General features: G+C 46.7%; 1 long non-coding RNA gene across 1 annotated transcript in view; it reads left to right on the top strand.

Moving 5' to 3' along the window:
* Positions 1–13,757, top strand: part of LOC146766658 (uncharacterized) — a 47,460-nt gene that overhangs the window by 19,310 nt on the left and 14,393 nt on the right. Inside the window, exon 1 of the long non-coding RNA XR_014957402.1 lies at positions 1–13,757. This exon is cut by the window's left edge and continues 19,310 nt beyond it; it is cut by the window's right edge and continues 13,244 nt beyond it. This is a non-coding gene — a long non-coding RNA (uncharacterized LOC146766658).

Raw genomic sequence — 13,757 nt, 5'->3', positions numbered from 1 at the left:
GGAGCAAGACTTGGACTCTGTCTCTTGGAAAAGATTTGGTGGTCACACATCTCTGATCTGCCCAGGCCTTTCAGGTGGTACCAGCAGCCTGGTTCCCAGGCACAGAACAGCCTCTGACCAGCTCCCTGTACCAGCAGCTGGCACTGGTCACACAAACATCAACATCAACAGCTTCATCCCAACACTCAGGTGCTGGTTCTTGCTTCCCCATGTGCACTTTATCCATCCACTCTCTGAGCTTTGTATGTATAAACTCTCCCTGCCAGGAAGTTGATGCAGCACAGCTGAATATTTGTCTGACTCCCACAGGACTTCCAGTGAGACCAGAAATGGTCAGGCAATGAAGACAGGGTCTGACAGCAGCACAGGGAGTAGATTCAGTAGTGGGGGAGGCCAGCTGAGGAATTTGTGTTGCACCATAACTGGAATCAAGGATTGAAATACCCAGGTGGTTTGGTTTGAGGTTAGCTCTCTCCATTCCTCTGACCCTGACCCTCACCTCAATTCCTTCACATGTCAGAGCTCACCCACTCCTTGCCAACCTCATGTTCATCTTTTCACCGCTGGTGCCCTGCTCGCGCTTGCTGTCCCTCAGGTCTTCCTCACCTGGATCCTCTGTTTGCATGATGAGGACACAGGTTAAACACACTTTCCTCCTTCCCTTCTGCCTTTAGAGGATTGGGGGTAACCAGTTAAGGAAGAACTTGGAAATTCCTTCAGCCTGGCAGACCTAGCTGACTTCCTGCAATATCCCTCTTGTTGGGAGGGACAGAGAAGTCACTGTTTTTCTTGCCAGTTCTTAGGATAATGTACAGCATGATGAAGAGAAAAGAAGCCCGACCATTTATTTGTGGACTCCAGGACCTTCATGACTGACTCAATTTGGTCTTCGTGTTCAAGTGGGGAATGATTGAGCAAGAACCTGATCTTATCAGAAGGAGGTTGTCCTTTCTCTATTCCAGCAGGGATTTCTTTGGTTATTATCTATTCATGCATTTAATTTCTTTAGAAACAGCATCTGCCCAAAAGCTCCGGGCAGTTTGCCATTCCTCTGATGTACAAAGTGTACTTGTTATTGAACCTGGGAATGCATTAGCTACTGATCAGGCCTTGGTTTTGTAAAGCCTTTTCCATATACTTAATATTAAATGTATGGAAGACAGAGGAACAAGGTGAAGCTTGCCATTTCTCTTTGCATTGCTGGAGTTATAGTGGTTCACATTTTGACTCCTTTTAAATGCTATGTCACTTTTCACCTTTCCTAAAATACACAAGGTCCAACGCCACACAGACATGTGGAATGCAATGATCTTTACTTGTGAAATTGTGTCAAATAACTTGTGTTTTTAAAATAGCAAGGTGTTACTTGCTATTTAATTCTCTAGAAAGATCTCAAGTAGAGCATTTCTTCTTAGTTGCAGTCATATGGTCTTGTTGTCCCTCTTAGGAGGACTGGATGGGTCCATCAAGTGTCCCAGGTTTGCACTTGGGAACTGATTTAAAACAAGCACCTGCCTCTGACTGCACAAGTCACAGGTCAGTGGAGCAACTGAAGCACTTTATGCAGCATCAGTGAAGGGACATACAACCTCCTCCTGTCAAATACCACACGAAAGCAAACATTCACCTTTGCAAAAGTATTTCTGAGAACAGAAGTATCCAGAAGAAAGGATTCCAGAAGACCCTAAATCTAGATAAGGACAAGTTCTTTGTAAAATATGCACAGATGCCTCTGGAGAAGTTTCCAGGTGCAGCAATTACTAATAAAGCCTATTTTACACCTTTGTGACCAACTGAACTTACGCAATCCCTCTGCTCCTTACATAACGCTGGCAAAAAGCCACCCCCTCCCTGTTCTGGAGGAACCAAACTGACGTGTTAGAAGAACACGATTGGAAAGGCTGGCCTGGGCCATTGCTTTGCTGGAGCACTTAAAGGACATGTGGAATATACTTGAGATGCCATGAAATAATAGCCTATGTCAAACTAGTTCTAGGTCTCCTAACGCGCCTTGATCTGGCCACTGAACACACCTGTTCCCAAATTGGGGTGACACGTCGCTCCTTCTTTGGGAGCTCATGGGTGGACCCAGACATGTCCTTCTCTGCCCCACCCACCTCAAGAGAGTGGATGAATCCAAGAAGGCACCATGGCAGGAATTAACCATGTGGGGAAACCCGTGATGCTCCCATCCTCCACCAGTAGCTCGCTTACAATCGGTCCCTTATGAGGAGCTGAGCACACACCAGTTCTCTGGGTAGCACCAATTTCCCTTCCCAAGTAGAAAGGAGCTCCCCACTCCTGGGTTATGATGGGTCAGATGTGGGCTCTTCGTTCCAGTGCTGCAAGGAGGATGCTCAAGTCACTGATGCTGAGGATGTTTTTCCTTGGCTCATGTGGTTGTGTGAAATTTTGTGGGAAGGGATAGCAGAGCTGTTGGTTATGCTTGGGTTTGATGAATGGGAAGGATTGTATTCCTGTGAGCAATGTCCTTCCTAGCCCGCTGTGGAAGCATAAAGGAATATTGGAGGTGGAAAAATAAAAGACAAAGTGCAAAAGCTGCTGAGAACCTTCAATGAGTTTTGTGGAGATTAAAAATAAACTGTAAACCGTCTTCTGTGACTCCAGAAGCAAAGAGGAGCATGAGCACGTGCAGCTGGGGACCTCCATTCTTCCATCTGCACCGCAGCTCTTTGCCTTGTGATCGCCTGAGCCCAGCACTGGCACGGGAAGGACCGTGCAAGGTCCATGAGAGTCGAGCAGCACCAAAGGGGTCCAGACCCTGTCACTGGCCGAGGGGAGCAGAGTGTGCCGGGGCCCTGCTGGGTGCAGGAGCCAGGGCTCAGTTTCAGCCTGTGCTGGAGCGAGCACTTTGGTGTAAACAGCGGGGTGGGGAAGGCGTCTGGGCCAGGGCAGGCTCAGACCTGTGTGGCACTGGCAGCCCGACTCCCTCCGTGGCTGATTTCAGGAGCAAAGGCATTCAGAGAAAGCTCCTGCACCGGGCACAGTGGGCCAGCACCATGCACTGCTTACTCTGTGGTCTTCTTCAGACCCTTTCTTTGCCTCTCTGAAGCAGCTTTTCTGTAATACAGGTGGAGTTATGGGCATGGGTTTTTAATAGAATAAATAGTTTGTGTTAAAAAAAATAATTATGGTGTGGTTATTGCCTTCTTAAATTTGCTCATAGAGGGCTGCAACAGGTGAGGAAGGAAATAACTGCTGACCTGCAGCTGGACAGATTCTGGGAAGGCCCCATCCAAGCCTGGCATTTCACACTTAGTTTTTCAAGGTGTCATCTCATGAAATTTTACAAGCTCAGTGTGAGAGGAGTGAAATGATGCCAGGAGTGGGTGCACTGGTTTGGCAAGCAGTGCTCTTGCCCATTGCCACCACGCCGTGCTGTGCCAGGCCATGTTGTGCTGGCTGAGCCACGCTCTGGACTGGGGCTGTGATTGTTTCAGTAGCTGCAGGTCTCGTGGCCTTGGCTTTCAGTAGCATTCAGGTGGCAGCCACAGCGGCCAGGCCAGGCTACCAGTGGTGCAGAGACAGAAGGCCACCAAACAGGTTTGAAGGGATGAGGAAACATTTAGGTCATTTTTATCCAGAGCTCATCTGTTATCTCTAAATCTTGCCAAGTGGGCATGACACCAGGAACAGGAGGTGAAGTGCAAGAAAAAACAATGCCAGGCTTTTTTCTTTCTATTTTTTCCCCCTACCTTCTTCTCCTCTCCCATCAGTTTCAGTGAGATTACACCAAACACAACACATCTCAATGCACGTGGCATGATGGAGGTATAGGCAGTTTTAGGGGGAGGGAGCCAAACTGGCAACCCAGCTATTTTGGTGGAAATAAAACTTCACTGTTTAGACATCAGCTTGTCTGCCCTGAAATGAGCAGTTCATTCCCATCGGCTCCCTGCACCAGGTCTGCCCAGCTGCACTAATGGGGAAGACCACAGGGATGCAGGAAAGGTCTGGCCTAGTGTTCACAGAGTAAAGCAAAGGGTCTGAAGGCAAAAAGACCCAATTAAACTCCTAGATTCTCCACAACACACTGTTTTTTGAGGACAAAATGGGGCTATTTATTTTTACCCCTTGCCTTTTCTTCTGCTGGCTCTGGAGCAATGTGGGCTGTACACACAGTGTAGGATGTGAGCACATACTGTACATCTGAGGTGAGATGAAACACAAATATGCTTTTCATAATAGCATTTACACCTGGAAGAGAAGACCGGTTTATTACCTTGGTAAACAAAAGTTAGAATTCAAGCAAAGTACAAACTTTGCCCCGGGCTATTCTGACAGCGCACCTTGTGTTTGTGAACTCGGTTGCTGATGTGCAGCGTGAAGCAACGGGGCCATTTCCAACCCTCCCCCACCCCCTCATCTAGGGCCCAGAGTTTAAAAGTTCTTTATTTTTGCGGGGAGAGGGTACCTTTAGGTGTTGAGATGCACTCCAGCCACTCCAGCTGAGATGGCCACCGCTGGTGGGGAGAGCTGTGCATGGCATATCTCTGTTCTGCATCAGGTTTCCTCTCTTTCCAGAGAGGGTGAGGATTACAAGGTGTGTAGATTTAGCAATACATGTTGTGCCAAAATGAGACTTGTGCTGCAGGGACATGCTAATGGGGGAGAAATACCTAGAGTGCTTCTCTGCACATGGCAGCAATGCCAAGTCCCAGCCTGGGAGGACCTGAGGGCCATGAACCTGGCTATGTCTGGCAGTGTGGGTCTCAGACCTCCAATACTCCAGTGTTACAAGACCTGGAGAAGGCTCTGGGCCGCTTGGAAACACTCTTTTGTTTGAGACACATGGGCCTAAGCTCAAAAGCCTCCATGAAACCAAATTTCACTCTGCAACAATGAGATTACCTCCTGTATTGCACAAAAGAGCAAGCTCTGCCCTGTGCCCCAGTTTGCTCTGTTGCAGTCCACACAATCTGCCAGCTGGGCAGGGAGGAAGGGTATCCAGATAGATCTGAAATAAGTTGGAGCAGCAGGATGTGTCTGGCACCATGCTCCCAACCCATCAATCCTCAGCCATTTTTCTTCATGCCAGAAGATGGTTACTGGGCCAGGCATCAGGCTGGCTCTGGGCTGCCCTGATCTGTATCCTTATTAGGCAGAGCCATGTGCTAAGGGCAGAAAAATGCCAACTTTGCCTGAAAAATACAGGATGAACTTGCTGGCTTAAAATTTACAATCACCCTGAAATTTCTAGCTCAAGTATTTGACTAAGCAAAATCCCAAAGGTGGGTTTTTTGGTTTTTTTGTTTTGTTTTGTTTTTTGCAAGTTTGAGATGTCCATATAATTTTACTCTGTTTTCATTGGTGCTTTTATGTAGTTCTGGTAGAAAAGGGTAAGTGACTGCAGAGAGGTTGTTCGTTTCAGGGTTCTGCAGCTCATAGGAAAGGCTGGACTTCTAGTAAGATTGTTCTCTTGAAATTTTGTGAATAACCCCCTGCTAGGTGCTATTTCCAAAAATTTGAATTGCCCTCACTGGGCCTCTGTGGAGCTGGTGTGCCTAGGACTGCAGTGAGGATGGAGGCACGCCAAGACAGCAGAGCTGTGTCTGCTGCCTTGCAGATGATGGTGTTCCCCACAGTGGCATCTGCTGACCCAGCTCTGGAAGTCATTAGCAAGATGAGACATATCTCACCAGGCCATGTATTTTATTGCAGGTCACTGCCTGCTCTTTCTGATGACTTAAACACTTTCATCCCTTCGTACAGGAGCCATACCACCAAGGGGAGCTGAGCTTTGAAAAAATCTTGCCCTTTCCTAGACCACAGTGTTTTTGCTGGTTGTTTTGTTTAGCTCTGTTGACCCTAGAAACCTCCTGGGTTACTTTAACAAAAAACCATGTCTGTTGATTAGATGCAACTGAGCTAGCAAATACACTGGGTATTTATTCTCAGAGACCCATGTCTCTGGCTGTAAGAACTGATTCCTTATACTTTGTGTGAGCCCAGCTACAACAGCATGGCATGCACATTGCAACTTGCCTCTGCTACAACCTCTTCAAGCTGCTGGGAGGGGACCTTCCTCTTTTATGCTTTCAAGGGAAGAAAACTAGGACCTTGGATGATAACAAATTACTTCTACAAATACATTTTTTTCTGAGTCATTTGTTTCTTTGTTTGCATGAGTGGAAGATCACCCTTCTGAAAGCAGTCACCATTACCAAAGGGCAGACTCGTAAGAAGACCTTAGGAAAAAACATTGAATTCACTTAATTTATGAAAGAGTTTCTCAGTGGAGACCAGGAGGGATGTGTTAGGAAATGTGCTCTGCCTGAGTGAGGGATCTCTGGATGAAGTGCCTTAAGTCAAGGAAGTGGTGAAGGAGATGATGGACAGTAAATGCTCACTCAGCTCTCTGGTAACAACTTCTGTTGACCTGCACACTTTACTGGATTACAAGATAAAGTCATGAGGGTTAAATTGTATAGAATATACAAAATAGCAACCACATTAATACAAGTGTGATTTCAATTTGTTGAATGATGACTTTGGCTATGTTTATTGCAAGGTCTTAAAAATTCTTGGAAGACAAATCCTTACAGAAATTAAATGCATTTTTGCACAGGATTTTTTTAACCACATCAAACATGCTTGGTAAGTATACATTGTACAACTGTGGGACTCAGTTCTGATCAGAGATACCAGATTCCCCAGTGCCCCTGCTGCAGCAATATGACATAACTTTGCCTGGCTGTTCTAGTCTCTTTGCTTGAGTGATTAAAAACAAGACGAGGCAAAGCAATGAATATAGCCCAGGGAAACATGCTGCCTGGCTTGTGAGAGATTGCAAATGGATCTGATAGATCACTTCCATCTCTAACTCCTTTAGATTCTGTTATGGTTCTCTCAGGCATTTTGCAAAATACGTGTGACTGTACACATGGATTTGCAACGGGTCCAGAGATAAATAGAGATGTATGTAAAGCTGTTTCAGAATAGCTCTGTGAACTGTGGGTTCTGGTTAGTGTTATAGGCAGAGGCCTTGCCATATCTCCAATTTTAAGCTATACCAGGACAAGTCTTATCAGTTATGAACATCTGTTCCACCTCTTTGCATGTGACACCGACCATGGCCATTGAATTTACAACTGACTCCCAGGGGTCTCCGTGCTTCTGTTTGACCTAAAGTTTATTTCTACAACATCCCTCCAGAAAATCTCCAACAGGTGACTGGAAGACAATCTTATCTTTGCTCCCTGTGAGAAATCACTGGAGTGGCACAGCTACACCTGTGCTCCGGGCAAGATGGACCACATTTGACTGGTTCTATTGGCATTTACAGCACTTGCACCAGCACTTCACTGAAGCTCCAGCCATCTGCATGTGGCAATGAGACCAGCTCTATTACTTGCATAAATAAACACTCCACACCTGTGCAACACTGCTAAACAGTTGCCTTGTGCATGGAGCAAGCATGTGCTGGATCGTGTGCAAAGCAGCTTTGTCCAGTGTTCCCTAAGATGGATATCTTCTGACATTGGTCCCTCCTGGTACCAGTCAATAATAGAAACTATCCAGGAAGATCAGATAAGGAATAGTGAGCTCCCTTGTTATGAGCAAAGACATGCCCAGGAACAGCTCCCTGTGCGCCAGGCTTCCTCTGCACAAAGCTGGCATGAGCTTAGCTGCAACCCAAAATTGCAGCTGAGCCATGTGAAAGGCATCTTCAGCTTACAGAGGGCTGGTCATGGGTTATCTACCTGCAGACAGAGCCATAACATTCTCCGATATGTCTGTCTCTCCAGGAGCAAGAGTTTGGCTAACATTATAGCCCCAAAAAGATTGAAGCTCTGAAAGAACTGCAGAGATCTTCCAGACCCAAGTGGAGCTTGGGCGTGAGATTTACAACGCAAAAAGTCCAGAGAGCAGAGCCTGAGATTGCTCAATGATCAAGGCATGCACATCTCATGAGCCTTTTGGGGACAGTGCTCAGTGGGGGACGGGGATCAGAGGTTTGCCCCTGCAAACCCTGCAGCACAGGTGTGAGCTTGCAGAGCTGGACTATGGACGAGAGCTGAACTGGGGTTTATTTCCCCATATGCAGGTGCCAGTTTCAGGTGTGTCTGCTGTGCTGTGCTGTGCTGCTGTGAGTGACTGAGGCTCCCTGGGCAACCTGACATGCACCAGGGAAGGGCAGCTTGTGGCACTGAGAGGTGGAAGGAAAAAAGTTCAGTTCAAAGGCTTGAAATGCTCAGTCCAAAGACATTTTAACACTTCATAGCTACTTCCTCCTTGCTGTACTGTCTGCTCCTTAACTTTAATACAATAGTCACATTATATTCGTGGTAAACTTATTGTACAGAATGGAACCTTCTATTTGTTACTTACTAAATCAACAACCAGCTTTGTCCTAAAGCATAAGATATTCTCAGCAAATGCTTGCTTGCCTAAGATGATTTAAAATATTGAACAGCTATTCAGTTTGCAATTCACTGAGTATTTCTTAAGCACTGATAGAACAATAACAATAAACTGTGGGCTTTATTTTCCTCTCTTATTGAGGATCTTACAGTGTGTTACAGAAGGTAATTAGTTAGGTTTCACAACAAGATGGAGTTGGCATTGCTTTGATAAAACCATTATTTGTTCAAAAAGCACTGGAAAGTGTCAGATTTTGAAAAAAATTGACAAATTCACCATGTTTCTTTGCTGGATCTGCTTCCTTACTAAAGTTGTCTCTACCCAATGTACTACTGTCCCCTTCCCAAAGAGCCCCATTAGAATTTTGAGGGGTATCCAAGAGTCTGGCTGCCACAGTGCCAATACAGCAGGCCTGACTGTGACTGTGTCAGTGGGACACATAGCAGCTCATTCCCACTCCACACTTGTGTTTGGCTGGCCTCATCAGCCCCACAGAATGCTCCCCATTGTGGATCCATACCAGGAGCAAGATCAGATGATCCTCAGACAGACCAAAAGGTGCTGCAAGGTGAAATGGGAGAGACAAGTTCTCCCTGCTTGCTAAGGCTCAGCTGCAGCTCTGGGCTGATCCAGTGAGGGGAGGTTAATTCAGAGAGGAGGGAGCAGCTGGGTGAGGGTGCCCTGCCAGTGACTGCCTGGCAGTGGAAACAAACTCGTTTCTGGAGATATCTAAGGAAAAGTCAGTCAGTGCCTTTTCCAAAGGGCTCAGGCACGGCCCCACCATGCCAGCCATGGGATGCTCTGATCTGGTGACCTGGGCCTCTTGTGCCCCAGCTTTGCATGCAGGAGCACTGCTCACCCAGCGTTATTTATGGTGAGCGGCTGAGCGCCCAACCATCTGGAGCCCAGCCCCACTAATCATGTCCTCTGCCAAAACAAATTGAACCTAATTGGTTGGAAAAGAAGGAGGGGGAGAAGCAATAGCAACAAAATCAACAACAACAACAACAAATACCCCAACTCACCCCAACCCGATGCTAAAAACAAATCATTAAGTATTATCTAAAGTCAAATTGCACCAACTGTCTGACTGAGGCTGGTCCAAGTCTGGCCTTATCAGTATTCAGCACCACTGCCCCAGGATGGACAAGGAAACAGAACACCACTAAAGGGTAAGCCAGGGACAGAGGCCCATGTTCCTGTTTCTTCTCCAAGGCCCTTTTTGCTCTTTTGGAAAATAGAAATAGATACATCTAACTGAGAAACAGATCTCTTCATTATCTTTGATTAAACTGGCTGGAAGATGTCTCTCTTTCTCTCATTTCTGCTCTTTGCAGGCAGTGCAGGAGCTCCCGCTTCCTGGCATTGGGATTGGCACAAAGCTCAAGGCTGCAGGTTGGCTCTGGCCTTTGCTGCAGCTGTGGGAAAGTCACCCTGCAGCCCTGCTTCTGTCCCATCTGTTCTACCATGGAGGGGCTCTGGGCCATCGCTCAGAGCCCACCTTGGCACCAGGCACCTCCTCACCCCGGGGGGATGCCAAGGGAGGGGAGCAGCCTGTGTGTTCACACCTCCAGGACCTCTCTGCCTCGGGGTCTTCTCCTGCCTCGAGGGTCTCCTGCTGCTTCCTGCTCTGGTGGCTTCTCACCCCACGTTGTCACCACGGGGCCTGGTCTTCTCGCGGCACTGGGCGCGGTGACACGGTTCACATCTGCCGCTGGTTTGTTCTCTCGCCCTCCCCCCGGGGGAGGACCATGTGCAATGGACCCTTCTGTTTTGTTTTGTTTTCCCTGTGTGTGTATACATATTTTTATATATGCATATGTGGAAACATGGATACAGATATAGGCCTGGGTTTCCCAGCTTTTGCCTTCCCTCCCACTCACAGATTAATACCTCTAGGCACACTGCTCTCTCCCCAGCAGTAAGTGACTCTGTTTGCCTGCACAGTCTCCCACTCCCAGTACATCCTGGCCTCTGATATCTGTTTTAGAGAATGCAGACATCAAAAAATACTTCAATGTGTCTTACATCTATCAGCTGGGGGACTTGTTCTGGGCTGGCACATTGAAACTCTTCTTCCTGGGCAGATTCTGGTTTCTAAAATGCTATGGTTTCCCCTCAAAAATATTTCTCTTTGCCATAAAGGAGATGGTTCCACTGAGACATAGAAGAGGCATTGCCATCTGGGACCCTTGTTCTGGACATGGTGTGTTTCCTGTGTTTCCTATTCCTAGGCCATGGCTCAGATGTGATGATAAGGTTAGGTATGGAGGGGTGCATATCACCCACTGGAAAAACTCCTTGGTTCCACATGCACAGAGCTCCCCATGACCCATGGTTTTCTCCTCAGCAAAGGATTTTATGCTTGTAACTAGATGGGTACAGATAGGCAAGTCCTAGCTGAAAGGCATCAGATATGCTTTTGCAGACTGATTTTCCTTAATCTTTCTTCTGTGTTTCAGAGTTGATGGAAATCCTTTGGATTCGCCTACAAAAAACATCTCTGATGTTCCAAACAGCAGTAATTGGAAGACAGAAATGCCCTGGATGCTGTGTTTTTTAATTTATCTGCTTACAAGCCAGCACTGCCTTCCAGGCAAGTGGTGCATAGATAAATACAGACCACTTCACTGGAGAGACAATTCCCCAGACATTGTTGACAAGGTGAGAGATGTTTCACCTGTACTTCCAAAAGCTCTTGGCCTCTTTTGTCCTTTTAAGTGAGGCTTATCCATTGCCCATCTGGAAATACTTTCTTCTCTGTTCTCTGTGAGCTTCCTCCACAGAAGTTCTTGCTTTGCTATTTCTCATGCCATTTTCTCTGCCCTATTCCAGCTACAAAGGACTTCTCAGTCTCCTGCTCATCCAACATTTTACAATCCCCTCCAAAAATTATTCAAGCTTCATCCTCAAAATATTGCCATTCCTCAGAGGCCTCTCTACTTGCAGGCAGCTGTTGTCAAACTCCTTGCCAGATAGAAACCTCCTAATTTTTATCCCAAATATTCTCAGAGAGCAACTGATCCCTCATTTGTTTTCATGCCAACAGGATCTTTTAGCTTGAATAGGTCTTCTCCTACTGCAGCCTCTGGTGTATTTACAGACAACAAAGGTATGCCCTCTCCTCCCTAGTTTTGCTAGACTAAACAAGCCAAACTCTCTTGAAAGTGGGTGAGAAATGCATTCCAGAGACCTGCTCAACCTGGGACACTGACAGAAGCAACTGCTGGGGGGCCCTTTGAAGCCCTGAAATGCTTTTACCGTAAGTTGCTGGAAGCAGGGTGCTTGTCTGACTGCCAGATCAGTTTATCTTCTTCCACCCATCCTTGGATAATTCCTTCATTGTGTCCTGCTGGACAGTTCCCTCACTCCCAATGTGTTCATCTTACTCCAGCCCCAGGCTTGGTCTTGGACCTCCATCCACTGGGAAGTTCTGCATCTGCCTGTCTGCCCAGCTTCCTGCACCAGATTTTTGGATGGCAAAGCTGTTCGTGTGGGTAAAAGAATATTTGTTGTCTGGTGCAGTATCATGTGGGCAGGGAGCCTTCCTTCCTTCCTTCCTTCCTTCCTTTCTTCCTTCCTTCCTTCCTTCCTTCCTTCCTTCCTTCTTTCCTTCCTCCCTCCCTCCCTCCCTCCCTCCCTCCCATTGTTGCTGCTCTCTGAAGGAGAGATTCATACTCATTGGGGCTGATATTCCCTTGCACCCATGGATTTATTCAACCAGCATCCAGAACACACCTGTTATCTGGGGGATGTTTATGCTGCTTTCAGTGCATTGGCTTTTTTAATAGTGAAAGGATTGCCATCATATTTTGAGTTGAAACACTCCTCACCTGGAGGACCACTGGCCTCCCTGTGAAGATGAGGTTTTGGGGAGCTGCAGCACTGGGACACAGATCCTGCCCAGATTATGGCTTTCAGCAGCACAGAGGAGCAGCTGTGGTCAGCTTTCTCTTTTTGCAATTTCACCTATTTCGGTATGACTTTTGGCCAGGCTGCATCCCAGACCTGCAGGGCTCCTGCCACAGCACACAGAGCAGCACATTCATCTCATGAAACCATACGAGGTGCTGCAATAGAAGAACTTTCCTGAGGGCTCTGCCTCTGTGTTTGTGTGTCTGTGCATGCACATAGGCTGGTGTTTCAAAATGCGATTTAAAAGCAGGGCAAGTGAGCAGAGTTCGGTGCGGGGTAAGGAATGGGAAGGTAAGAGTACAAATATAATGCATTTCAAGTCTAGGACCACCTTGCTTCATTTTACCAAAGCCTTGGGAACAGTATATTTCAGCTGAAGCTTAATTTTTATTTGCCAAAGAGTTGCACTTAATTCCATGCACCACATTGTTCCTGCAGAGCACCAAAAGCACTTTACAGAAAGACAGCAAGGTATTGAATCAGGTTTGAAGCCTGCAGCTGTATCCTTGAGACACTTTTTTGAGACAACCTTGGCCTAGACTATTTTAAAGCAGCATGAAACTCAGATTGGTAATTTCTTTTCCCTAGCACAAAAGAGCACTCTACAATAAAAGTTTGAGATGTACTCAAGAGAAGCAGAGCTCTACTAGGCAGCCAGTCCATGGCAGTGGAATCTTTCAGCCCATGATCCCTACCCTGAAATCAAGAGCTGGGCACTGAGCCGAAGTCTGTCCCAAGAAAATCCCAGATGTGTCTAGTCCACTGCCCAGGAGTAACAAAAACAAACCCAGTACATGACAGATTTTTTGTTGCCCAATTGAAAAAACGCTGCAATAATGAGAAGAGCCAGCTTCTGGGGGAGCACAGGAGAGAATGAAATACTCCTCACTGTTGCACTGTTACACATACAGGACACTGACCCTGGTGGTAATCCAGCAGCTGGGGTCAGGTTCCCTGGCCATCACTTGTGGTCCATGGGCAGCTTTCACCAGTTTATGGAGAAGCCTGTTCTGCTCATCAGAACTTTATAGCTGGAAGCCAGAGTCCTTTGCTGCTCCAGGATGCTGCATTGTAAGTTCAATGTGTTTCTGACACCTGCATTGTGCATAACATGGCAGTTTCAGTTCACAGTGGCTTGGGCAATCACTTTCCATTGCCTTATCTTTATGCCTGCTTGAGTTTTGCTTTTGGTTTAGGCTCAGACTCACCCAAACCTTTGAGGTAAAATGAGCTTAATAGAAAGTATCATGAAAGAAGACAGTACCCGCATTTCCTCCAGCCTGGGCCTGTGAGAAATGTGCATGAAACTTTGAAATTGGAGGCTGTTTCATATTTTAAATAATATTGTAAACAAAAATATTAATCAAAACATTTGCTGTTTTTCATCCCATGACACAGGAACTGATTTCAATGCACCCCTGCAATTCTTTAAAAGTGTCTTGGCTCCTTCACCTAAA

This window comes from Lonchura striata, chromosome 9, assembly GCF_050655825.1.
Source record: "Lonchura striata isolate lonStrDom1 chromosome 9, ASM5065582v1, whole genome shotgun sequence".
Taxonomy (NCBI): domain Eukaryota; kingdom Metazoa; phylum Chordata; class Aves; order Passeriformes; family Estrildidae; genus Lonchura; species Lonchura striata.
This window is presented reverse-complemented; position numbering and strand designations above follow the sequence as displayed.